The 25,576-nt window shown below is 46.1% G+C and overlaps 1 long non-coding RNA gene across 1 annotated transcript; it reads left to right on the forward strand.

Annotated features, from left to right (window-relative positions):
* The first annotated feature begins 18,505 nt into the window (after positions 1–18,505).
* On the forward strand, positions 18,506–19,732 carry LOC120323973. Its single transcript, XR_005564938.1, has 2 exons — positions 18,506–18,740; positions 19,172–19,732. It is a non-coding gene; the product is annotated as an uncharacterized LOC120323973 (long non-coding RNA).
* The last annotated feature ends 5,844 nt before the right edge of the window (positions 19,733–25,576 follow it).

Here is a 25,576-nt window from a genome sequence, read left to right on the forward strand (position 1 = left end):
TTTCAAAGATGAGCTCATCCTAGGGATTTTAGGAAGGCATTTTATTTTGTCAATATTTTGTTTTAAAATGTCTGTATGAAAGCTTGTAGAATGCTGAAAGGATGAACTTAGAAACTAGTTAACCCTGAAAAAGATTCTTTCTATTTAAAATTTTGTTTGTTACTAAGAAATATGGGGTTTTCTAAAAAGAAAATACCCTGGAAACCTTCCTTTTGCTTATTCTGGATGAGATAAAAATAAGTGTTGCACATTAGTATGAATTAATGCAAAATGTTTGGGCAGTTTGCTGTAAAAAAAATGGTCAAGTAAAATTAGGAAGCATTTGAACTGGGATTTAAATAAAATTTTATACTAAACTATATTTTAAAACATGCTCTTTAAATTTGATAGTGAATATTAGATATAAAAATTAATTTAAAATACTTTTTGTGGTTTTTTTCATATACAGCTCCACTTAAATTATCTCATTCAAAGTAGTGCACTTTTGAACCACTAAACTCATTCTTAAGTTAGCGTTACACTGATAAACTAATTTCAAACAAATGTAACTCAGTGCCAACACACAATTTCAACAAGAAGCATAATTACAACAACAAATACCAAACAATTTGACTGCTTGCGCCTGTGTGAAATCTGAGAAAGGTGGATTTCTCAAACAATTATTATAGGAACTTTGAGTTGTTTGTTGGTTTGGAGATTTCCTCTGTTTGGTGCAGACATTACCTTTTACTGATGAAACACTTCCAAGTTGTGTTTTGCTTTTAAATTTTAGATTAAAATGAAGCTTCAAGGCACAGATATGAATTTTCTTTCAAATGATTACTCAAAATTGCTTGCTTTCTAAGGAGGAAACACAGCTATTTGCTTTTATACCCATGCCAAACCTCTGCAGTATTTCTTTGAGCTAACCTTTATCCCCTTTCTGGACTTGTACTGGTCTCTGCTAGAAAGCAAGTCAGCTGTAATTACTTACAGGTGAGTTGTTCCATCCTAATGAAATAGCTCCATGAAAACGATGTTATTGAATTGAAATGTAGATGGCAGAAATACATTGATTTATTTTGCATGGATTTTTAAATGCTTAACAATCACTCCCTCTCCCCTCAGTGCTAAAGAAATTAAGATCCAGCAGAGAGAGAAGTGAACGTGAAGTTCACTTGTAACTTAGACTGGTATCATTTTTGCACAGTTTGGGGATAGAATGAAAAATAAACTTGGTGTAATAGTTTCCTAGTAAAATCTCTCAAATTTTTGTTTCCAAAAGCCCAGTGCTGGACACAGCAAGGCATGGCACCCTTACAACTCTTACCTTAGTCCTGACATTAACTGAAAGATGAATTTGTTTACTCTGTTGTGCTTTTTTTACAAGTGTGGATAACTCCACCCATAACCCTACAACTTCCCACTCACCCAGTCCTTTTTAACCTTTTAAGCACTGCTCCTGACCCTCCATCCTCCGTGCCACTGGCGCAGGCATTTTCAAGCCACATCCATTTTTATTGACCAGAACCACACTGAAACCTCCAGCTCTCAAACTTCAGCCCCCTCAGAAAGTGTCCCCAACAGCTGTAAAAATAGGGGCTCTTTCCACACCAGCCTGAAACTGCCTCTGCCCTGGGTTGGCAAAAGGAGCCAACTGTCCCCCCCCCCCCCCCCCCCCCCCCCCCCCCCCCCCCCCCCCCCCCCCGTTTGTCTGCAGGCAGGGGTTGCTCTTTTGAGACTCTTTTCCACTCTCTCTCTCCCTATATATATATATATATATGCATATATATATATATACATATAATTATTTTTTTGGCGGAGGAGGGACAGGATTTTGTTTTGTTTTTACAGCAGCCATCCAGAGCCCTGGGTATTGACTTTCGGGCACATGAAAGGGATTTTTTACAGGCCTTCCCTGTGGAAGAGAGCAGCAGTAAAAGGTGATACCACCCACTCCGAAGGAATGCTGTGCATGCAATTAGGAGCAAGCTCCCAGCCAGGGGGTTAGAATTCAAAGCAAGGCAAAAGCTCCCCACCTCCCACAAACAACAAATCCATTAAAACTACCAAAGCCATCAATACTAATCAATGCATCCAGGGGCCATTAACTATTTCGGTGCTCGTTTTTTTCCCCCGGCTGCCTCACAGTCCTCCTTCCACCGCTCCGTAGTCCCTGGGGCTGCACCCCGCTGCTGAAACCCCCCACTTCTGGCTCGGTGGCGAATGGTTTGACCACTTCTGCCCGCGCCCGGAGCCGGCCGGGCACTCCTGGCGCTGCAACAGCCTCATTAAATTCCATTAAGTGCCACTGACTTCAAAGGGCTGGTCAGGAGCGGCGGGAGCGCCAGGACCGGCGCTGGGGCAGCGGCCCTGGGGCAGCCGGGGCTCGGCAGCTCCGGCCCGGCTGGACTCGGCTCGGCTGAGCCGGGCCGGGCTCGGCAACGGCTGGGGCTCGGCAGCGCGGAGGGGTAGCAGCGAAGTGGTTAATCAATACCAGGGCTGCAGGCAGGGGAGGGGCGGGGTAGAAGGGGGATAAAAAATGCAGAAAGGAAGGAAATGGAGGGAGTGAGAATTAGACTCACTATAAAACCTCCTCGTTCTGATTTACAAAAGAGGAAGGGGGGAGAGATGGGGAACGAGTAAAAAAGGGGGGAAAAGAAAATGTGAGCCGAGGAGCACAATGCCCCTCTTTCCTGTAGCGGGGATGTGTGTCGGGGTTTGGGCTAAGATGAGTTTAACTACGGGTCCGCAGACGCGGTGGGATCGAGGGAAAAATCACATCCATGTAAACCCGATGGAATTAAACTGATTTTTGCATTAGCTGCCTCTCTCTTCCCGCCCCCCCCCCCTTTTATTTTTTTTCCTCCCATCCAATCCCTCATTCATAACTCGCATTTAGTGACTGGTTTTCTCATTGCCGCTCCCCTCCCTCTCGGACACTGTCAAGCCGAGCACAAGAGCCTGCTTTGTAGAGGTTTGATCGGGAGAGAGCTGAGTTCTTTGGGCTGACTGCATTTTGGTTACATTCAATCACTTTCGAAGCTATCGATTGGATATGTTTATGGAAACATGTAAGGTATTTTTGGCCATCTGCTAGCTAGGAAATTATTAAGATTATTTATTTTTAGCGAAAGGAACGAGATCTCTCTCCCTTTCTTGTTTTCGATCCTGCAGATAGGAAAATATCCTAAAGAAAATATTGCACTTTTATCACATTAAAACGATTGCTCCATCTAAATAAAGATGTGGTTGGGGAGTGGTGAATTTGGGTACATTTTAAACTTTTAGAAATCATTTCTGACAACTTTTAAATTACTAAAACGTCTTGGAGGATGCTTTTTTTTGTTGTGAATAGAGCTTTTGGGTTTTGTGATTTTTTTATTTGGTTAGTTGCTCTTTTTACTTAAAAAATCCTTTAACAAGTTGTATTTGTTGAAAAACTAAGAATCTGGGGAAAAAATAAAGGAACAATTTGAATTTCAGTGATATGTAGACATGTGGAGAGAGACAGGCATACACAGAATAATCTTAAATTGTTTTATTCTCATGGGTTTGAATGAAAGTCCATTCAAAGAAAACTTACCTTTTTTTTTTTTTTTTTTTTTTTTTTTTTTGTAAAATACTTGAGTAAAAGTATGGGAACTGTGAAATCTGACATGTTTTAGGGGCAAGTTTTAGGATCATCCAGATCAGTGTTTAAATTAAGGGTCCACTTAATTTTTCAAGTTAGTGTGTTAAAAAAGAAGTCAAGGTAGCTGTGCTAAATGAGAAAAGAATTTTATAGCTTTTAGCTGAGCTCAGAGGTGTCTTTGATTTCCAGCCTCTCAGAAGGAGTGGTACTGATTTTCTGAAGTTGAAGCAGACCAAAAGTCCAATCTGTTTAAGTTTAAACATGAATAGTCAATGCTGCCCTGTGAACATTTTACGAATCTAATTGTTCCTGTCTCCCATGGAGTTTTATCAATTAGTTTTGAATCCAAACTTATAGTTTTGTCCTAAGAAGCAAATGTTTGCAGCTAGGGAGCTGGGAATAAAAGACAAAATGTAAAAATCAAATCTATCCTTCCTAAATGTAGCAATCTTCCACAAGGATGAAGTTTAAAGTTAATTTGTAACTGCTTCTGTAAATATCTTTGGAAACTTCTGTGAAATTTTTCTTGCCCTCCTCTCTTCTCTTTGTTTCTGTCTGTCACCCACACCCACAAAGTGTATGTATGTTCAAGACCTAATTAAGAAGGTTTTATAAGAGTTTGTACATGTGTTTTCACACAGACGGTAAAGGTGCAGTGTGTTACTATGCTGCTCATGTGGGACTGCATTAACCCTGCAGATGGGAAGAGTGTTATGAAAGAAATTGTAATTAATAGCATTAAGAAGCTGATTAAAATAAAAACCACGTTATTGCAGCGGGGGTCTCATTAAGGAATAGTCATGCCTGTCTGCCACAGATTTAAGAACTTTCAGCCACAAGGCCTTGAACAGAGGCAGCTCCAGTTTAAGCAAACGCAACCGAGACTCCACCCCCAGTGACATCAGATTGGGTTACACTGCAAAAACACCCCAAGATCTGCAGAAAAAAAAAATCAACTTTTCTCCTTCCCCTCCTTGATGTTTAAAAATTATAAAAACGCCATTCTTCTCCAGCATTAGACGCTTGCAAGAAGCCCTTCTTGAAAGCAAACTAACAGCAGAACAAATGACTTTCCTCAGCCTCCTTTCCGATGGGAGGGGACAGCACAACCGCACATTTGCAGCAAAACACCTCCAAAAAAAAATCCAAAGAATTCCCCAATGTCCCCCAGCCCTGAAACACAGAAATTAAATCAATCAATTCAGCATTACAATAGAGCAATTCTCCTTTCACGGAGCAGGCAGGAGCACGTGGAAAGGGCTGTGGCACACAGCGACAAATCTGGGTCTGGGGATGGACTGGGGATGGACGGTGGGCAGTTGGGACCTTTCATTAACTTTATTTGCAGTTTGTTCAAAGTTAAACCGACAAACCCATTCGGAGCTTGCTGTAAAGTTACACGTTTTTCACATAAATATCCAAGGCAGTTGTCTTTCTTTAGGATGTGTCATTTCCTGTGTAGCTATAATAATATACTAAGTAAAGGGATAGCAATGAGTTTACATATGTATAGACGATGTGCATAGGAAAGATAGCAGGATGTTGCGTATATACAACAGCAAAATTCGGCAGAAAGCATTTTGTTAAAAAGTTTGGAAAATGACCACACTGAAATAAGAAACAAGCTTCAAGTATGCTTGGCATTCAAGACAAGACTGGCAAGTAAAGATTTATGGAGAAGTCAGCGTGGGACAGGAAAGGCTCCCCGTTCAAAGATTTGGGGAGGTGAATGTCATGCTCAGGACACAGGTCACCAAAAAGAGCTACAAAACCAACTTACTTCTTACCTGCGCCCCACGTGCTTTATTTTACTCTGAATCGTACAATGCTGAAAGTGTAGCAAGGCATAAGGAAACTCTCTGGCGACTGATAGCAAGCTGAAGGAATTAACTGCGGGGATATAGGAGCTCACCTTTGCTCCAGGAAGGACATCTTCCTTTTTTTGCTGTAAGATATCTACTTTTTTTTTTTTTCCCCCAGCAGTAAAGTGTCAAACCCACAAAGGAAGCGATATAATTAGTGCTGGTACCTACTACTAACTCGGATCTCTGAAGACAGACCAGTACAGCTTTTCAAATGTCTACCATTTTGAAATCAGAAAAACGTTTTCTAACAGACAGAAGAATCCCTCTTGAATCCCCCCTGGCCCTTTTGAATTCACGCCCTGCCTTACATCAAACGTTTTTTTGCTGATTAACTGCACAATCAGGTCCCCGCAGATCAGGGGAAGAATGGAGAAGAGAAAAGCAACCTCTTTTCCAGAGAACAATACCATTATTTCAGCTCCATTGGACAGGAATGTGTGATTTCACAGCCCACTGCCCTTCTCTCCCATCTCCAAAAACACTGCCAGAGATCCACTGCTCCAAGTCCCCACCCATTAGTACCCAGATCCAGCATTTACAACTTGGGTTCAATGTTTGTGCATGGGGGGCTACACACATATATGAATACATATATGGAGAAAATATCCAAATCAGAACCAACTCACAAGCCAAAGAATAGATACAAAGGAAGTTTAGTTTATTTTTAAAAATAGCTAATATCCTTTTTGTATAATGTAAAATTCTAGTTCATACCGACAAAAGTTATATTTTGGGGTTGGATTTGGTATGAAGGTAGTGAACAAATGAAAGGAAAGGATATTTTAAAATTAAATAATGCAACAATTTAGAAAGAAATATACTTCTTTTTTCCCCCAAAAAAAGACAGGTCACTTCATAAAATGCCAGCAAATACAGTTGAAGGGGAAAAAAAACCTCTTTATCCCCACAAAAGTGTACAAAAGTTTATTGCTATTTCACAGCTCACCCAGTTCCTTTGCTGGTAAGTTTGTCTCACTGGTGTATGGAAACATTTTCATTTTACAAACATCTGTTGAAATCGACTGTTGAAGAACTGAGGAACTATGTATTTGGAAGGGGAAATAACTGTACAGTTGTTTGTTAGTTAACAATACAGCAGAAACCTTTCCAAAAGAGAGACTCACCAAGACCTTTCCCTGTGAGAAGGACTGTCTCTCAATACTCTCTCAGTCTTTGTTGATGAATATTTCAGTGATTCCTGTGTTTTGTATTTGCAGGACAAGAGAAATGCTGGAAACCTCACCTCCCTAGCCTGTAAACTTTGATATCGCCTGATTTCAACTCAACGGCGTGTACAAAAGGAAAAGCTCTTGTCATGAAAGTGCACTGGAGTGACCTGGTGTGTTCCAATCGGTCACAATTAAATCCCCTGCTTGGCTCAGCCCGCGGCTGCGGGAGGAGCGGGAGGGGAGAGTGGCCGTCCACGCCGCTCCAGGAGGGAGCGGAGCAGCTCCCCCGTGGGCACGCACCCACGGAGCCCCCCAGGGAACGCTCCTCATCCACAGCAATAATTACTATTCTAAACTTGACTAATTTAGCGGTTTGTTTAGCCCGGGCAGTGGTTGCTTTTCTAATTGCGGGAAATATGTCCAGCTTTGAAACCGAAATAGACACAAAATAGCTGCAACCTCTTGGGCAAGGCACCCTCCCCCCCGACCACACTCCTCCGATCCGGGACGGCTGGGGATCAGTTTTGTTCCCCCAACACAGCACCGCCGAACAAAAGAGAGAAAGAGAGAGAAAATAATATTTGCTCAGGTCCCCCCTCTGCTCGCCTTTGATTTATCTGTTTACAACCGGGGACCCCCTCAGTTGAAACAAAAAATTCAATGAAAATGTAGTTGGAGAAAAGGCGGGCAAACTACTGGAAAAAAAAAAATTTGTGAATGGAAGAATGTGTTTGTGCATTCATTGTTAAAATAAAGAGCGTGCCGTGACGTCGGCACGGGGCAGCCAATGGGCGGAGGGGTAATATTTTTAAATATCCTCCCCGGCAGCCAATGGCGGAAACGGTGGCAAAGACTAGCGCAGGGGCGAGCCAATGGCGGGCGGGTATGCTAATGAGGAGCTGGTCAGGCAGGAGCTGAATGTCAACTAGTCAAAGATGGAGGCTGGAGCGGGGAGGCCATGAGGTTGGTACCGGAGGATTTGCCCACGTTCCGATCGATGAGGGATCGGCGCCCTGGCGCGCCCGGGGCGGCGGCGGCGGGAGGCGGGCGAGGTGTTTAGAGGGGCGCGGAGCCGCGCCGCTCCCGCCACCTCTTTTGCTCTTCTTTTGGCAACTTTCCCCCCCGCGGCGCGGGGACCCCTCGTTCCCTCCCGTGCCGCAGGTACCGCGCGGGGACCGGGGCCCGCCGGCCCCGCCGCCGCCCACGGCCGCATCCGCCCGCCCGGGCGAAAATGGCGGGAGCGCGGGCCCGAGGGGGCGCGAGGGGCGCGGCGCTGACAATGGCCCGCGGGGCGAGCGGCGGCGGGACGGGAGGCCGGGGGCGCCCCCCGCCCGGAGCAGAGAGGGCAGGGGCGGGGGGACCTGGCGGGGAGCGCGGGGCGAGGCGAGGGCGGGGGGAGCCGCGGGACGGCGGCGCCCCTCGTCCTCCTCCCGTGAGGAGGCTCCCCCGGCTGCGCTCCCCGGAGAGGTTTCTCCGCGGTGCGGGAGGCTTTTCCTCTCGCATTGTAAGTGCGGCGGGTCCCCGAGTGAAGTTTGGCTGGTCGGTTTGCGTTCTGTCGTGCGATCGATGCGAGGTGTTGAAAGGAGCGGGCGGGCGGAGCCGCCGAGGGCGGCAGCGGGGCTGGGGATAAAACTTGGGAGCGGCAGGAGTGGGGAAGGGGCGGCTGTGCCCGCCGGCAGCGGAGCGGGGAGCGGGGACAGCGCGGGGCGCATCGCCCGTGCGCCGAGCGCGGAGTAGCGCCGGGAGAAGCAATGCCGGCGGGCAGGGCTGGAAATCTCTAGATAGTGGTGAGCTTTTTTTTCTTTTTAACCGTCTTCCTCTCTCAACCGTTTCACCCATGCAAACAGTCCTTAGAAATGGAGTGGCACCCCACGATTGAAATTCTTGTCGCCGGGGCCAGGCGCGCTCCCTCCCCACCCCCAGCCCGCGCTGAGGGCTGTTTCACGGGAGGATTCGCGGGTGCTGCCCGCTCTCATTGTGCCACAGCGCTCCTCCTGCAAAATGCTATTCCCAATTTTAAACGTAGCAAAACTCCTATCTCTCTAAATAGCATGTAGAATTGCTTTGCTAAAAGATCCTGTTTTAGAAGCTCCCTGTTTTTTTTTTTTTTTTTTTTTTTTTTTTGGCTAAAGCCCCCCAAAGAGCAAGGCAGTAAGTCACATGCTATCTCCAGCCAGTATTTATATTGGCTTAATATATAAATCTCGTAAAACTAATGCTTTGCTTAAATAGTCCAGAGTTTTTGCAATAAACCAGGGTGTGCAGCCTAAAGTGTTTCTTTGGCATTCTTGCACTTTGCCCCAATTCCGCTCCGTTTCCCTCCAGTGTGTGGTCTTCGAGTTGTGTAAGGAAAGCTCGTACCCTCAAACACAAACCTGGGACTCTGGAATTAAAAAACACCCACTTCCCAAAGTTTAACGTACACTCTTCTAGTTTTCTTTTTCTTTTCTTTTTCTTTCCTTCTTTCTTTTTTCCTTTTATTTTTTTTAAACATCTCCAAACTAGCCTAGGTTTCTGGATTAGGGATAAATTATTGTTAAAAAAAAAAAAAGGAGGAAAAACTGAAATGTAATAATAAAATAAGAATGATACAATTTAAGATTCTAACTGGGCTGGGACATTTCCAAATCAATTAGCTTTTAGTTAGTACTACTATGATAAAGTGACAACTGCAGTTCATGTAGTGCATTTTCTCACTCAGCCCAAATTCCCCCACAACCAAATCAGTTTAATTCATTTTAGCATTTAGTACAATTCTTACTTGTCTATACAGTTCATGGAAAGTTGTTTTCTTTCAATCCAAAGTTTGGATTTCTTTGCATAGAAATCCTTTGCATTGTTTGAAATAAAAGAATTTTATAATTTCTCAAGTGATTCTTATTTAACAAATAGTTATATTTTCCAGCTTTAAGTAAATGGTAAACAGTTTAAGCCTAAAGACTAACGAGTTGACTTTTAAATGTTACTTATTGCTAAAATTATTTGGAATCTTTGATTTTTAATGATTAACTGATGTTTTCTCCTTACCACCCATATATTCTTTTGAAAAAGGAAAAATTATAATAGTAATGTTTTCATGGTGCAAGTAGGTGATTTTTAAAGGTCTCACTGCTGAATTGCAGTTGTGTTGAAACCTTGCTTAGATGCCTGTGTGAAATAGCAAGACTTCCTTAGCAATTAGAAGTGAAAAATTTAAGCTACTAGAAGCATATATGTCATAAATACCAAATATTTTAGCAGCTGATTCAGATAAAGACAAGAGAAAGGATATTAACTTATTGTGTCTTTAATATTTAGTTCATACACCTACTTTTGTAAAATACTGGGGTGCTAAAATGCAAGGAGGACAATCCCAATTCTGGTATTTACTTTCATATGCTCTAATGCAGTAAATTTGCAATTGATAAGGGAAAAAAAGTCCCTAAAGCAAGCTTATCTAAACTCTTGCTGAAGTTAATTCAAAATGCATTTGTGAAATATTAAAATCTAATTTTAAAGAATGACATTGTTTCAATGTGGTTGTTGAAGAAACTCCTTTTTTTTGAATGTAACGAATCTGTTTTAGAGTAAATCATGCACAGAAGGCCATCACTTGGAGAAGTTTCTAACTGATTTATCACTTATTTTGGAAAGTCTCTGAAGTATGCTGTTGTCCAGAGCCCTTTTTCTGTTGTACTACTGGCAATTATGATGAGCAGTGCAATATTAAAAGGGCATTGGCTGGCAGAAACATGACCCCCTTTAGCAGCCCACCCTCTTCAGAGTGGGCAACAACCCTAAAATAGATGCCTCCTCCAGTGTATCTATGCACGTATGTGAAATAAGGTTTTATAAATGTGAGAGTGGTTTTAAATAAGGAGAGAGATTCTGGTTATGCATTTTGATGTGTCTGTCTATACAAATGGGCTGGAATAATTTAAACACATCCTATTTAAAACATAAGCTCCAAACATTGCTGGGAGCTTTCAAGGCATCACATTACCTGCTTTGTTTACCAATAGCTTGTGAGTAATTAATTATTAATTTCTACAGACTTCCATACAATATCTACATTGAAATTTTATAATGATTTCTTTATAGTTTTTCCTCTTAGAGAAACTTTCCCCCTTACGTTCAAGGTGGTCCCTTATCAATGTCTATAGGGATTTAGTGCTGATGATTTGTTTCTAAGAATCTGTGGTGTTTATACTGTGATTTTTGAGTGGTGACACACAGATGCATGTGAGATTCAAGCACAGGCGCTAGGTATTTTTATACCTAAGTTTCATCTGATTTGTAACATTTCCCATAGCAAATCAAAGCACTGTGTATGTATACCATTCTATATGTATACACCCCCCTCCCAGCTTTTTTCATCTGTATTGGTCAACCATCATAAAATCACAGCACAATTAAGAAAACTTCTGAAGGCACTGGAAAGGGTTGGCACTTTCTGTGATTTGTTTAAATTGTGTAGTTCATATTCACTGACTGACCAATTTGGGGCTTATGGAAACACATACATTTGGGGATGCCGAATTATGTCCCTTGTTGTTTTATTCTCCATTACTGCAGAAAAATATTTTATCGTATAAAACCTTTATAACATACCGTGCCTAGATATACTGGGCATGTAGCACAAGACTTGAATGGTTTGTTTAACAAGCCATACTAACAGTGGTCTTTTTCTATCTCTCTCCCTTTTTTTCTCTCTATCATTTTTTAAACTAACTTTTTTGGGGTTTGTTGTTTTTTGTTTGTTTTTTTTACCTTGTCTAATTACGATTGCAAATAAACTTTGTCATGCAGAGTTTTATTGGGGCTAAACATAAAAACGTTATTGTGGTTAACACTGTAATGTAACAGTCCCTTACAAAAGGATGCAGGGACAGCTGTGCAGAACGTGACAGCGGCTGCTGGTATCGCTGGCTCTGACAATGTTGCACTACTGTCTGCACAAATAAAGCAGTGCAATAATATTGTCAAAGCATTTGGTTCCAGTCCTAATACATCCTTTATGATCAGTTACTGTTGCACACACAACCCTTGACATTATGGCATTCTGTAGTTATTTAATGCATTTTAGTAGGGAACCAGCCTCCTACTCTGATTTCTTCCCTCTACCACAAAGGCTCGAACTAGCATTAAAATGCCAAGATCATGTAGAAATTGCCTAAAAAATCCCTACCCATGTGTTTATTTTGTGTTTGGGTTGAGTGGTGTGTATGGAAATTCCTTGGGTTTTGTTCCCCATTTTGACTGCTTCAGTGTACAAAATGGATTGCCCTTTCTGCCACTAGCCTGGGTTTGTGTGTCCAAGTTGTAAAATAAAAAGCTGGCCTATTCACATTTTAAAGCCCTCTTGTCCTCCTTCAGAGCAATCACCACCTTTAAAAATATCTTGACCAGCTTTGAATATTTTCTTGCTTCTGCTCTAAAAATTAGAGTTTTATGAACCTAAGGATGTTACTGTTGTATAAAGAATTCAGTGATTTAATATATACACATGTATTTACACACTATTTAATTTTTGCTTCCTATTGATGTATTTTTCAAGTTCCATCGGATTTCACTTTTAGAGAAATTACTGTTAAGATTAAAGCAATATTGATACCTTCATTTTCATTTTAAAAAATAGCATAAGATACCTAAATAATAATCAATTTGGATATGAAAGACAATCTTTCCCTGCACTTCCTAATATCAACGGGGAGCGAGGCTGAGAGACGTGGGGATGATGTAGGCCTAGAAACAGGAAGACTGCATTCAGAATTGATCTTTAAATAACAATATGATGGTGACTGTCACTCGTGGTGTAGTTGGAGGCAGATGTGGTATTTTCCCTTGCAGCTGCTAAGAAAGGGGTTTGGAGGGCTGGGGGATGGGACCTTCCTCTCTTTTTTTTCTTGAAGCCTTGAGCTGTTACCTTGGGAGCAAAGGGTGGGGGTGGGGAGAGCCGTCATACTGGAAATCAAATCTAGGTAAACGAGTGCTTTCAGATTGCACAGCACATCCCAAGCCATGCTGGGGTATGCTGGTGAGTGAGCCATGGGGAGGCAGAAAATGGAGGACCACATCCTGAGGAGGGGAGCGTGTCCCATTTTAGAGGGATGAGGGGAAGCCGAATCCTCAATAACTCCAATTCTCCAATGAACAGGGGAGCAAACAAAAGACACCTTTTCAATCCCTCTGTTTCTGGGGGGAGCTGAAGCCTGTCTCCCTCTCACGCCCAGAGGAGAAGGCTAAGCCTCCATGCCTGATCCGGAGGCACGGTGCTGGTGGCCCATGTGGTGTACTCCCAGGCCTCAGTGGAGGTAACCTGAGCCGGCATGGCTCCCTTTCTCCAGAGTTTTTCTTTTTGTCCATCTCTGCATTGTAGTACGGTGTCCATTTTGGTATGCATTAAAGAACAGGGAGGCCTGTTTACCTCTGACACTTTCCCCTCTTCCTCCTTCTAAATCTTGATTAATTAATAGGTAGGAGAGAGCCAAATCTGTAAGGGCTTTGCTGGGGGGTGTCTTCCTCTCACATCATCAAAAGGAGCACAAGAGTGACCAGAGTGAAAGCATAAAGGGCCCTTTCCTGCCCCTGACCAGGCAGGAAGAGAAGGAGAGTGGACCAGCGAGAAGCTGGAAGCCACCCTGGAGCAGGGCAATGCTTTGTTCTCTGTGTGTGTGTGTGCTCATGGAGCCCATCAGTGAGCGAAAACAAGTGCTAGTGAAAGCCCTGGTGGGGCTGATGCAGGGCTGTAAGATGGCCTCTCAGACATGTGAGCCTGCCTTGTTTGGAGGTGGAGAAATCACAGGGGGAATAGATGCACAGTTGTTTTCCTGTATGAAGTTATGTCTTTAAAAATAATATGGTCACTACACTTGAAAACCTCCCTTGGGCGTGGGGGGAATTTGAGGCGTGTGATACAAGGGAAGGCCTGTGCCATGACAAGGACCAAATCCCATTTGCAGAGGGAAAGGGACAACCTTCTGAGGCCTCCTGGCTCCTGCTGGGGCTATGGAGCTCACGAATGCTCTTCACTGAGTGCCAGCTCTTGGGAAGGCAGGCCCCAGGCGTGTGAGGGGAGAGGACGAGGTTCCCTGCAGATTTGGGCCTGGGATGGAGATTACACATTCCAAACCCTCCCTTCCCCACTTTTTTTTTTTTTAACCCTGCATGGCTGAGGAATGTAACAGGGAAAAAAAAAAGCAGTGGAGGAAAGAAAAAAAAAAAAGAGGGGGGATTCGGAAGCAAAGGCCCCTTCAGGAGTCTGTATTTGTGCAAGGGAAACCATTTGCATGTGTGTGGAGATGCCAGAGTTTGTCTCCAGTTGGGTCGGGGGGGGAGGGCGCGGGAGGAATGCGGGGAATCAGGTCGGGCTGCGGGGGGAAGGGCTCCGGCAGAGCTTCCATCCTGTTGTTGCATAAACTTGTTAAAAGAACCCCTCCTCTGTGGAGGCAGCACACATAGGGTATTAGTGTAGTGGAGGAGGCCAGACCTGTGCCCTGGCTACACAACCAATTGGAGCGGAAAGTGAAATCAGATGGTTTAAGTTTTCAGAGGGATTTTTTTTTCAGGGGGACTTTTTGAGTCATTGAATTGAGTGCTAGATCTCTGTTAAGGTCGCTCCTGCTCTGGCCGCTCTTGGGTGGTTTGGTGAAGGGAGGTGGCCGGGCGGGGGCAGGAGGTGCCGCTTCCCCTCCTGTTGTGCCACTGGCCCGGCTGTGCACACTTGGGCTGGGCCCCAGCTAGAAATAGAACCTCTGCCCCTGCAGGCTTGGGGATGGGGGCTTTGTGGGCAGGTGGGCTGTGTGGTGAGGGGAGTCTGTCCCTTGCCATGGGGGAAAGAGTTACTTGGGGGACCCCAAGATTAGCCCCACGTACGCTCTTCCCCAGGCAAGGAAACTACAAGGCCTTTCACTTGCCCTGTACACGCAGGGCCAGCAGTGGGATCGGCACTTCCAGGGTGATAGTATTTAGCCCTATTTTCCTCCTGCATTTAGAACCATAAGTCGTCTTTTTTTTTTTTTTTTTTCCCATCAGACAGCAGAGCACTGGTAAACACCATGCAGAAAAGCCGTATTGTGGGGTTACAAAGTCTGGGCTGTTTAAGGAGCTCTGTCATTCCTTTTAATGGAGCTCACTGACGCAGGTCTGGGTTCTGCCAGCCGAGGAAATACTGCTGCTGAGAAAAGGGTTATTGAAACCCACAAACTAAATATTATAAGCAAGAATCAAATGGCAGGACATTCTGGAGTGTAATCCCTCCTGATTTCAGGAGAAGGGGAATGTATTGGTAAGTGGCTGTGGGTGACAGAATCTGTGAGCATGGTGGGTGAAATGCACTTGGAAAGGTGATGTTTTCAGAGAGGATTATCAACCCTTACTCTCTCAAGTCTCTCACACCTGGACAAGTTGACTCTTGCATGGAAGCAAGAATCCCCTTTTTCTCTGGACAGATTTGTACAAACTTGCTAGATAGACTTAAGGAGCCAGGACTGGAATGCTAAGAATTTTTTCTCTCTCTTAAAAAAAAAGAAGGAATTAAAAAGGCAACACTTCCCAGTTTTAAAACAATGATAAAATTATTAAATAGGATGGAAAACTCTAAATCAACTCTCAGCCTACAGCTGTTTCCAAAGTGTTTGCTCTGGCCTTTGGTAATAGTGTCAATTCCACTGCAGAAAATATATTGTAGACTATATAATGTATTTAATTGCAAGATGGCTTTTAAATGGTCTCCTTTCCTCAGGCTAGAGAACTGGCAGTGACCAGGGAAGCAAGGCTGGACAAAGCTTTGTGCCCTTCTATGTTTTGTGAGATTGCAACTGAGATGAAAATTTAAAAAACCTGCTTGCCCCGAGTGACATCTTTAACCACAAAAGAAACAAGCAAACAAAACAGCAACAAAGGGAAGGGGAAATGGCTCCCTAAGCTAAACCAGGGAAGGCAAGGTCTGATCTCACAAGGACCAGAGGCCTCTCAGCTCCAGAGACTCAGCTCACTACTTCATTTATCCCAAGGCTTCATTGTAAGGACACTTCAGTCTATTTGTCTGCTAACATCAGAAAAAGGGGACTTAAACACATAGCAGTGGCTCGCTAAAGTAAGATTCCCCATACGCACTGCCAAATAAAAAGCTTCCATTATTGAGCAACATATAAAATGCTATTTCCATACCAGTCTGGGTGACATTTCCATTTAGTTTCTCTAACTGTGATTAAAGGCAAGAGAGGTTTCTAAACATATCTAGAGATGCTGAGCCTCCTGGTGTATAAATAGCATGCATTTCATAATCTCGTGTTTAAACGTTTATTTTAAAATAACCCCCATATACATTCCAGAAAGTCTCCCTGCTATAGGACATAGTGCAACCCAGGCTTTGCATATTATTTGCAAACTCAGAGGAATATTACTGGAATACTAGTGGAGGCTGATTCAGTCTTTTATTTTTCCTGTTTTGTTTAAAAAAAAAAAAAAAAAGCAAGGTGTGGGGAGGCCTGTGCCAATACACCACTTAGAGATAAGGACATTTTTGAGACACATCTAGGCTCTCAGCACAGATCCAGAAGCATAAAGTAACTTAATTGCCTTTGCTTGGAACTTAACTTGAGGCTGAGGTTTCTAATTACATCTCTTACCCTCCCGTGCCAGTTGTAGCTTCTGCAACTACATCTCTTACCCTCCCGTGCCAGTTGTAGCTTCTGCAACTACTGAAGTACTTAAGTTGTGAGGAAGTCATCAAATCGTGCTTCCCCCCCCCACTATCCATGCATTAGTAACATCGCTTGATGTGCAGATTGTGCGTTTCCACTGTAAACTTGCCAGTGGGTTTGTCTCTTGGGCCATTGGAGAAGTTAAATTGTGTGTAATAAGTCTAAGTCTTGTTTGAGATAACATCGAGGCTGAAGAGTGGAAAAGACATGGTAAACAATAAACAAAATAGAGACCGGATGAGAATAGATGGAAAGGTAAGGCTGAGCCTAGTTGCATCTTTTTTAATGTTCTCAGTCCAACTGGATGTCTAGGTTGCAGGGATTGTCGGGAAGCAGTGGCAGGATTAAACCTGAGGTTTTGCCAAGGTAACAAGAACACAGAAGTTTGATAAAACTCAATTCTGAGCTGCTTTCAGCAATCTCTGAATATAGCCTTCTAATTAGTGTGAGCAAAGATTTAATACAAATAATGTGGAAAAAACATACCTGTTTTCTTCCCCAGGCATCACGAAGGATGGGGAGAGGGAGGGATTGGAACAGATTAGAGATTTTGTTTATCAGGCATTAGAAAAAACCAAACATTGAATGGAGCTTGCCCAGCTCCTTTTTCTTTGGCATGTCAGGCAACATCAAAGGGGATGCAAGGCTGCCTCACCAGCATGCTAAAAGCCAGGAACCTCTAATGGCAAAGACCAGATAAATGTGGCATGGATAAATTAGCCAAGAATCCATGAATTAGGGGATTGTCTCTCCATTACACTCTTATTTAATCCACTGGAAAGCAGACTGAGGAAAGAGAAGCTTAATGTGTCAAAATCATGACCTGGTTTGGGATGGCCTGGGAATGAAGCTTCCTTCCTCTGGACTCTCAAGTGTTCCTATGTGACAAATGTGCTGGGGCAGGTTAACTGGGAGCCAGAGTGCAGAGGAAGAGTCTAGCTGGCAAAGCAGCCCTGAAGTCGGAGGTATCTCAGCTCTTCCCTGGGGATCATTTCTGTGGCTGTTAGTGTGTTCAGCACTAAGCCAGCCGCAGTTGAAGATTGTGCCTTCCAGCCTAGGACAGAAAAGGTGCTGGGGAGGGGGAAGAGAAGAAAAAGCCAAACAAAACAAGCTAGGGCAAAACACGTGTGCGTCTCCAAACACTGTTTAATCTGTGTGCATAAATGTGAAGTCAGTGCTGGAGAGCCAGCCCTGGAGATCCTGTTTCACTTTCTAATTTTTGGTGTGTACTTAATCCTGTGATTTCCAGTGAAGGGAGGGGTATTTTAAAACACTGGGCTCTCCAAGTAGGAAAGCCCTAGAAAGGAAGTTCTCTGAAGGCTTGACGCCTGTTACTAAGAGGTTCAAAATACAACTATCAGTTAATCAAATAAATAACGCTTCCCAGCCTCTAACAGCTAGGCAGCTAATTGACTGAGGCTATTAATAAAGGAGAGAAATTTGCACAGAAGAATGTGAGAACTGGGGATGGAGGAAAAAATCTGTTCTGGAGCTAAAAATGTCCTGGGAGAAAGGGATAGCACCCATACACAGATTCTGTGGGTCAGAGATTTACTCCGTTCCTGCATCCTCACTCTCTCAGGAGCACATGGGGCTGTCATCCATAGGGCAGTGCACAGCTTTCTAACTTTTTACCCCTTCCCCATTTGCAGGCATGGAATGAAGCTCCCTCCAGTCACCTGCCGCAAGACACATTATCCAGCTTCCTAACCTTAAGGATGAGACCCTATCAATATTGCCTCTGCTTTTGTGATCAGGGTAGTAGTGCAATATTGCTTATAGGGTCTTTTCTTTTGAGGGTTATTCTTCATGGAGAGAAGAAAGCCACATCAGGAAAAACTAATCCTATGTGCCCACCGAGTTAAGGGAAAAGTTGTGAAATGCTGAGCGTTGTTAGATAGGCGAGTAATTGTGCAGAGATGTTATTTGTGACAAATAATCGTGCTATTCTGGTGACTCAGGTTGTGAGTAATGGGTATATTTCTGATGCTACCACACAGGATTCAAAACGGCCTCGTGTTTAAAACACATCAGCAGTGATTGAAACCAGAGAAACCCATCAGGGCTCCTTTTTAAAATACTATGAGTCCCGAGACATTTGAAGGGTGCCTATATTACATACTGATGTAAACACCCACCAAGGGATGGGAGGAGATACATTGCCATACTTGCTGTTTCCGTGCCTGATCCCAGCCCGAAAACGAGTGCGATGCGAAGCAGAGCACAGCACAAAGAAGCCGAGGCTCTAATCCCAATAACCTCCTCGAAACAAAGCTCATGCTTCTGCCTGGTGAGCGCGGCCCGCCGGGCTCCGCAGCCGGGTCCCGCAGCGGGGGCTGTTCCGGGGTCGGGCGGCGCAGCGGGGCCGGGCGCTGCCTCCGGCCCTTCCCAAGAGCTGCTCTCTGAGGTACGTGGGAACGGAGCAGGGATGGGGGTGTTAAATCTCCTCTCCGCTTTGTGAGGATCAGCTGGGGGCTGACAGCAGCCGGGATGGCCGAGTGGGTGGCCCTGCCTTCCATTTCAGGTGGTCCCCCCGGTCCCTTTCGGGACCTCAGGGGCCCAGGGAAAGGGATGGTGGGAGGGGACTGAGGACCGGATCAGGGCGCGGCGGAGCAGCCGCTGCCGCGGGGCTTTCCGTCCAGGTCCCCGGGCGCCGCGGGGCCGCTGCCGCGCGTCTCCCCGCGGCGACCGGGCTGGCCTTGCCGGTCCGGGGGTGTGCGGGGGAGGGCCCCGAGCCATACGGCGGGGCCGTGCCCCCTGCCTCCCCATTGTACGGCTGACCCTGCCGCTGCCCTCGGTTTAAACCCTCCTCCTCCCCCTCCCCGGCTGCCCCCCCAGCATCATTCCAGTGAGAAGCGGCCAGCTCGGAGACAAAGCTAGGACCTCCCCACCCCACTCAGGCTCTCCCTTCGTGCCCTCAGCCCGGCAGCCGGGCTGCAGGCCGGGGGCTACTGCAGCTGCTGGGCCAGCGCTGGGACCACCGGGCGGGCTGCCCCTCTTTCCCTGTTGCACTACTGTCACGGTCGCAGCGAGCAGTGCAATAATGAAAGGGCGTCAGTGCGCTGGGGAGCGGCGAGAGCCGGGGACGAGCCGGTGACAGCATGCGGGGACGGGACGTCCCCCCCCCCCCCCCCCCCCCCCCGAGAGCCACCTTAACAGGGGGATGGGGGACACACATACCACTCTGACGGACGGACTTTGGTTGTGCAACTTCCTTTGTTTCAACACGCAGCGGCGGTGAGTGTGCGCGCAGGGACAGGGCAAGGTGAGCGGCTCCGCGCACCGCTCGCCCCGGGCCCGCGACCGCCGCCGCTTCCCGCCCCGCCTGCTCCGGCCGCGCTGCCTGGGGCAGCCCCTCTGCTGTACCCGGCCAACACCAAATAAATAAAGTGACCCCAAGTCCCCTGTTGCTACTTTTCTTCCTAGAGGGGCTTCTTGCAGGTCGGCAGCCCCTCCTGCCTCCCTGGCAGCCCCTCGCAGATAAAAATCCCCTCGACGGGTTTTTGCGCTGTGGTTCGGTGTGCTTTTCACCCGTTTGGTCTTTGTGGGGAGAGACCTAAAATGCGAATAGGAAACGAGCATCTTCCTTCACTGTGGAGCCTGAAAAACGGGCTTGAGTCGTGCCCTAGTGCGGGGTTCAGCAACGGGGGAGCACGGGTAGGGAAGCAAGTGTGGGGCGGGAGGGGAAGGGTTTGCAATAATGGAGATGATAATAGCGTTTTGCATCTGGGAGCTGTGCTGAGAAGGCCAGGAAATAGCCCTTTGATTATTAGTGGCCATGGTGAAATGGATACTTCTGTAAAACAGGGCTGGGGAGGGGTATTTCCTTTAGCAAAGGACCTTTCCGCTCTGGCCTTTTGAACCTGTGCTTCTCTCTGGCACTGTTTCTGCTTCATCATGACTTTTTGCAGAGGTGAGTGCAGAAAGCAGGCTGGCTGTAGGAGAGGGATGCAATCTAATCCTGATGAAAAGGCTTTAACAGTTTATGCTTCATTTCCTATTTCTTTTGGGTTCTCTCTTTCTTCCGTCCCTCACATGCACAAGCTGATACAAAAGCTGAATCCTTCCCTGCAGTCTTTCTCCCAGGGAAAAGTCAGCCCCCTCCCCAGCTTCACCTTCAGGCTTTGCGCACACAAAATGGCTGCAGCAGCCTGTGGGTGGGCATGGAGAGCTCAGGAAGCTGCTTTTCTTTTTCCCACCCTGCCTGCCCAGGAAGACCTTCTGCTTTTATTTTCTGTAGCATTTTGCTCTTGCATAGCTCTGTGCAAATCCAAGGGGGTCTCCTATGTGTAATCTATGCATGGAATGGGAGCTGGGGAGGGAAATGGCCAGTTTGCATGAGAAGGGGACCTATCGGGCCCCAGTGTTTATTTTTTTGCTGACCTTCTGGGGATATGGTCAGTGAGAGCTGTGACAGCTGCTGGAAGCGGCAGGGGCTTTGAAGATTGTGAAGGTTGTGACCTCGAGGCCCCTTTCCTCTCTCTATCCCAGGAGCTGCTGAGTCAATCAGGGAAAAGGGGAGGTTGAAATGGGGGCTGCTCTTAGCCATTTTTCAATCGGTGAATGAAACAGGAAAGGACAAATGCAAGAAGAAAAAAGAGTGATTACTTCCACTTTGGTGCATTACTGAGAAGGGGGAATCTCTCTTTGGCAAAAGATTATAACAATAATGGGAAACCACTGTGCTCCTAAGATCTAGCACCTTGAATAAAGGATTTAACTGGGCAAGGAGCTGATGGCAGATCAATAACGGTAAATTAGGGGGAAAGCCTATGAACTTCTCTTGGTTCAAAGCAAGAGGATATCCACCTCTCATTTCCACTTGATATCAGCTCTAGATATAACAGCAGCAACATGTTCCCAGTTGGCCCACTAGCTCCCACCATCTCCTTGACCCTACACTAACACACCTTCATCTTTGCTGAACTCAGCTGAACCCTATGGCTGAGACTGCAGAGGCCACTGGGAATGGCTGCACCACACATGCCAAAATAAAGGGACAAAGTACATTGAGCAGGGCTGTTATCCTCGATTGTGTGTGCCTTCAAATGGCACAAGCTCCCCTGGCAATAGACACCCCTGGGCAGCCCACGAGAGGGCTCTCAGCCCCAGACCACTCTCTTAAGCCTAGTGAGTGGGGTTTAAGTCTTTTTCAATGTCTGGATAACATGATCCTATGGATCTTTCCTTTTAAAATACTAATCAGAACAGCAAACAGAGCACCCAGCTTTGGTTGACCAATACACAACAGAGGCAAAGAAAGCAAATAGCAGGCTTTTCACTTAGTTTACACAGGGGGCACTTAAATACTGTATTCGTTACATAATACCATTTGGGGGTTGGGGCTTTACACATTCTTCTACTAAATATATCTGTGAGATTTGTTTTAAAGTGATCAAAACAAATGCAACCACAGCTTTGAGGCTATGATTAGACATAATACCACTAGGTATCTCATAGTATATTTACTGAAAACCAAGGCACAGTAGAATTCTTTCCCTAGACCTGCTGATCAGTGCTCCACTCGCTCTACTGCAGCAGAGGGTGTACGTTGCCTCTACAAGGGCTGTCATAGACAGCCACTTCCCTGCAGGAAGCACAAGCTGCTGGTTTTTAGGGCTATATCCTGCCACTACTATACATCCAGTCCTCAGAATTCACCTCAGCACAGAGTGGACAGGACATGTTTTGGCAATTACAGTGAAATAAGTGCTAAGAAAGAGGATGAAGCATATAAAAAATCTAAATCCTAGCTGCAATTGATTAGGGAAAAGGTATACCCTGTTAACTCCTCTAGAGGACGCTGTTCAGATACAGTACCTGAAAGTATATTCCCTTCCTGAAAAGCCCTCCAGTAAACACCCTCCAGTAAACACTCCAAAGGGAGTAGCAGGTGGCCAAATTGCTCCACTGGAGGCTTGACAATGGCATTATCTACCCAGCTTTTCAGCTGAAGCCTGGCTCAATCTGTACACAACTTCTGAAACTTCAGCTAAACCCTTCCTGGGAATGGAAAGCTTCCCCAGGCAAAGCCTGGATCTAGCAGCCCTGCATTCTTGCAAAGGACCCATCCCTCTCTGCTCAGAGGTGAACAGAGGGGGAAAAAAAGCCTCAGAGCATCAGAGCTTTAAAACCATGCTCTTCTCTTTAGTGTGTTGTCACCAGAAGCTTCATGGGCAGAGATCTCTTCCATAAGGAACTGGCAGAACAGTGGGTGGGCAGCTAATTGAGAATGGAAGTTCCTTGGGGCAAACCAAAATAACCTTTGCAGCACTGCATGGAACTGGGTACGCTGCCTGGGCTCAGCATCCAACACAGACCCTGTAAAACTCCTGCTTACTCATTCACCTGGAAGGTGGGTGAGCCCTTGTCTTTTAAACCTCCTGAGATACAGAGGAATCAGATGACAAGGATAAGCCGCTGTGCACAGTGCAAACTCAAATGTATCATTTTTTATGGGTGTAATAAGTCAGATATTTTAAAGAGTCGCCCTGCTACTACTACAACAAATAGCAGACCTCTGCTTCCCTCAAATACCAGTCTGCTAAGAAGTAACATCTTTGCCAGGAGTCACTACATCTATGTGAGCAGTTTACCCAATTAAAATCGATAGGCAGTTACACTGAGTACGAAAGCCACCTTCACATAGTGCTAGAAACAAACTGGTTTGTTCCCCCATTGTGAATCTCTGTCATATTTCAGAACAAGTTTGGAGTGATGGCACTCTGGGTTCACACAGCTTTCCAGTAGAAAATTCAGTTGCTTGGTTTTTCTTTTACAGCAGATATACCTTTAATACATCTCTACATTATTTTGAAAAATTCAAACAAAAGGGAAGCTGTGCTCTGGGAGAAGCAGAAAATTAAAGATTTCATGTTCTGAAGGAAAAGGGGATCTCTCACCAGCCCTAGGGAAGTATGGAGGTCACCATCATGTGCCAGCTGTTACAGACACCAAGTATGAGCAAAGCTAAGGATTCCTCACTGTCTATCCCCAAACACCAAGTGATTCACTTCGAGCATTTATAGCAGTGTTTGGAGCAAGTGAAAGAGTCATTTTGGTGTTCCCTGGTTGAATCTCTGGCCAAATTCTCTGGTCAGAATCGATCCTCAGTTCTTCCCCTTGTTTCACTGTCTACACGCAGACATCCCTACTGCAAGCTAAATGTTTACAAGAAAAAAACCTAACAAACCAACAACCACAAATCCCCTCCAAAAATTTCTCTCTCCCACATACACAGACACACACACACACACACAAAAAAAAAAAAAAAAAAAAAAAAAAAAAAAAAAAAAAAAAAAAAAAAAAAAAAAAAAAAAAAAAAAAAGGCAGGAGTGATTTTCATCAGGAGCGGGGGAATCAGAATAATATTTAAATGGGAAAAAGTGAAGCCGAACTGTTTTCCATTTGCACCTTGTATTAAGGAGGCAGTGGGGTAAGGGGTCTTCTTTAAAGTCTCGACTAGCTGAATGAATGGCTCTTGGCACTACAGTCAAGAGTGAAGTCAAGAGCCTGCCTCCCCCTCCGGCTGCGGAGCGGTCGCCGGGTCGGTGGTGCCAGGGGGAGGCTCTCCCGGGCTCCGCTCCGCGCCCGCTGCCCCGACCGCACGGCGAGCACCCGTGCGTCGGGGAGGTGCACCCTGCACCCGTGAAGGAAGAGATTCAGTGCCGCGGGCTCATTTTCGGTACTAGGCAAAGGCCAGTGCAGCGCAGTCGGTCGAGTCCGACAGCTGCCGCCCAGTGAAACCGGCCTCTGCAAACGGGTTGCTTGGGGTTTCCGAAGCGTCTCTGGCTTGTGGCTCTTGAGAGGACCTCGCTAACAGTCAGCCCCGCCGCTTTGTTCGTAGGCTCTGTCCAAAGGGAAAGCCCATGGAGCTTCCCCCACGGGGGCAGAGAGATGCAGAGGGAGGCTCCCTTTCCGTCGGGGAAGGTGTGCTCGAAGCCACCCCACCGTCTTCCCCTCCGTTGGGAGGCTGACGAAAAAATCACGCCTGCCGGTCCCAGCAGAGAAGGGCAAAGAAAACCTATGTCCCATATGGGACAAAGAAGCACCGACACGTTTTTGGGATCACTCAGTTCTGCAGCTGTGCACTGAGGGCTGGTCGTAAGTGCTAGTCCAGCACCTTAAGCACAGGTCCACCTATTCCTACCAAAAGGTCTCTTTGACCTCAAATAACACTTCATGAGGATGGAATTTTATTTTAAGGTTAAGTCTTAAGGCATTCTTTCAGTATGAACCATAGCGTCTCAGAGTGAACAACAGATAATCATTTTCCTTCAGTCTCTAATCGGCACCAAATATAAGAAACTATCATCTAGTTTCAAGGTGGTTTTCTGGCAAGAACAATCTAGGGTAACTTTCCTATGGAGAAGAACGCAGAAAGTAGGTTGGAAATAAAAGAGACATTCTGCATTATTATTATTTCCCCTTCAGAGCACCTTTTAATGTAGCGTCCCACACCAGCCTTCCCAGCGCAGCGTCCCCTCCCCAGTGGGGACAGTGCCGTGGCACGCAGCCGGCAGTACCTCCGCTGTCGGAGCTCCGCCGCGGGGTCCTAGCCAGGGGCGTGCTGTGGGGCAGAGCAGGGGCTGCCTCGGCAGCAGGTTAGCGCTGAGGATGCTGAACCACCCTCCCCGGCCGGCTCTCACTGTACGTCCCCTCCACGCCTGCGCCCTGCCCCCCGAAGCCCCTGCCTCGCTGGGGAACGCCGGGCTCGGAAGCCTTCGTTCTCCGTCACTGACAGGCATATTCACTTTGTTCTGGTGTTCCCCACATTCGAGACCCCACCTTCCTGTCACGGCACAACAGGATCTGCGGGGGTCGCTCGCTCCCTGGCAGGACTTTCGGGTGGCACTGGGGAGGAAACCGTAAAAGCCGCACTGTCAAACTTCCACTCTTTGGAGGGTTTTCAGGCTTTTTCTCTACTACCCATCACTACTCTCCTGGAGGAGGGTGTCCCTTCAACTCCAGCTGCCACTTCCAAAAGCCACAACAACCTCTAGCTTTCGGAGTAGGAACGAATGAAGTTGTGCTCTCCCAGCTGAGAATTTACACCTTAAAGAGCAAATCTGTTGCGGCCGGTCCGGTCGCCCCTCTCTGCCCCTTGAAGAGCAGCATCCCTCCTGTCCTCCAGCGCCCGGCTTTAGTCTTGGGAAAGGCAGACTTCCTAAGGGGTGTCACGAAGCTCTTTACCCCCCCAGAGCCAAGATGGGGGGGGGAGGAGGGGCTCCGAGGCTGCTGGGA

Source organism: Pipra filicauda, unplaced genomic scaffold (genome assembly GCF_003945595.2).
Source record: "Pipra filicauda isolate LSUMZ 115617 unplaced genomic scaffold, ASM394559v2 scaffold391_size691406_pilon, whole genome shotgun sequence".
NCBI classification, from domain to species: Eukaryota; Metazoa; Chordata; class Aves; order Passeriformes; family Pipridae; genus Pipra; species Pipra filicauda.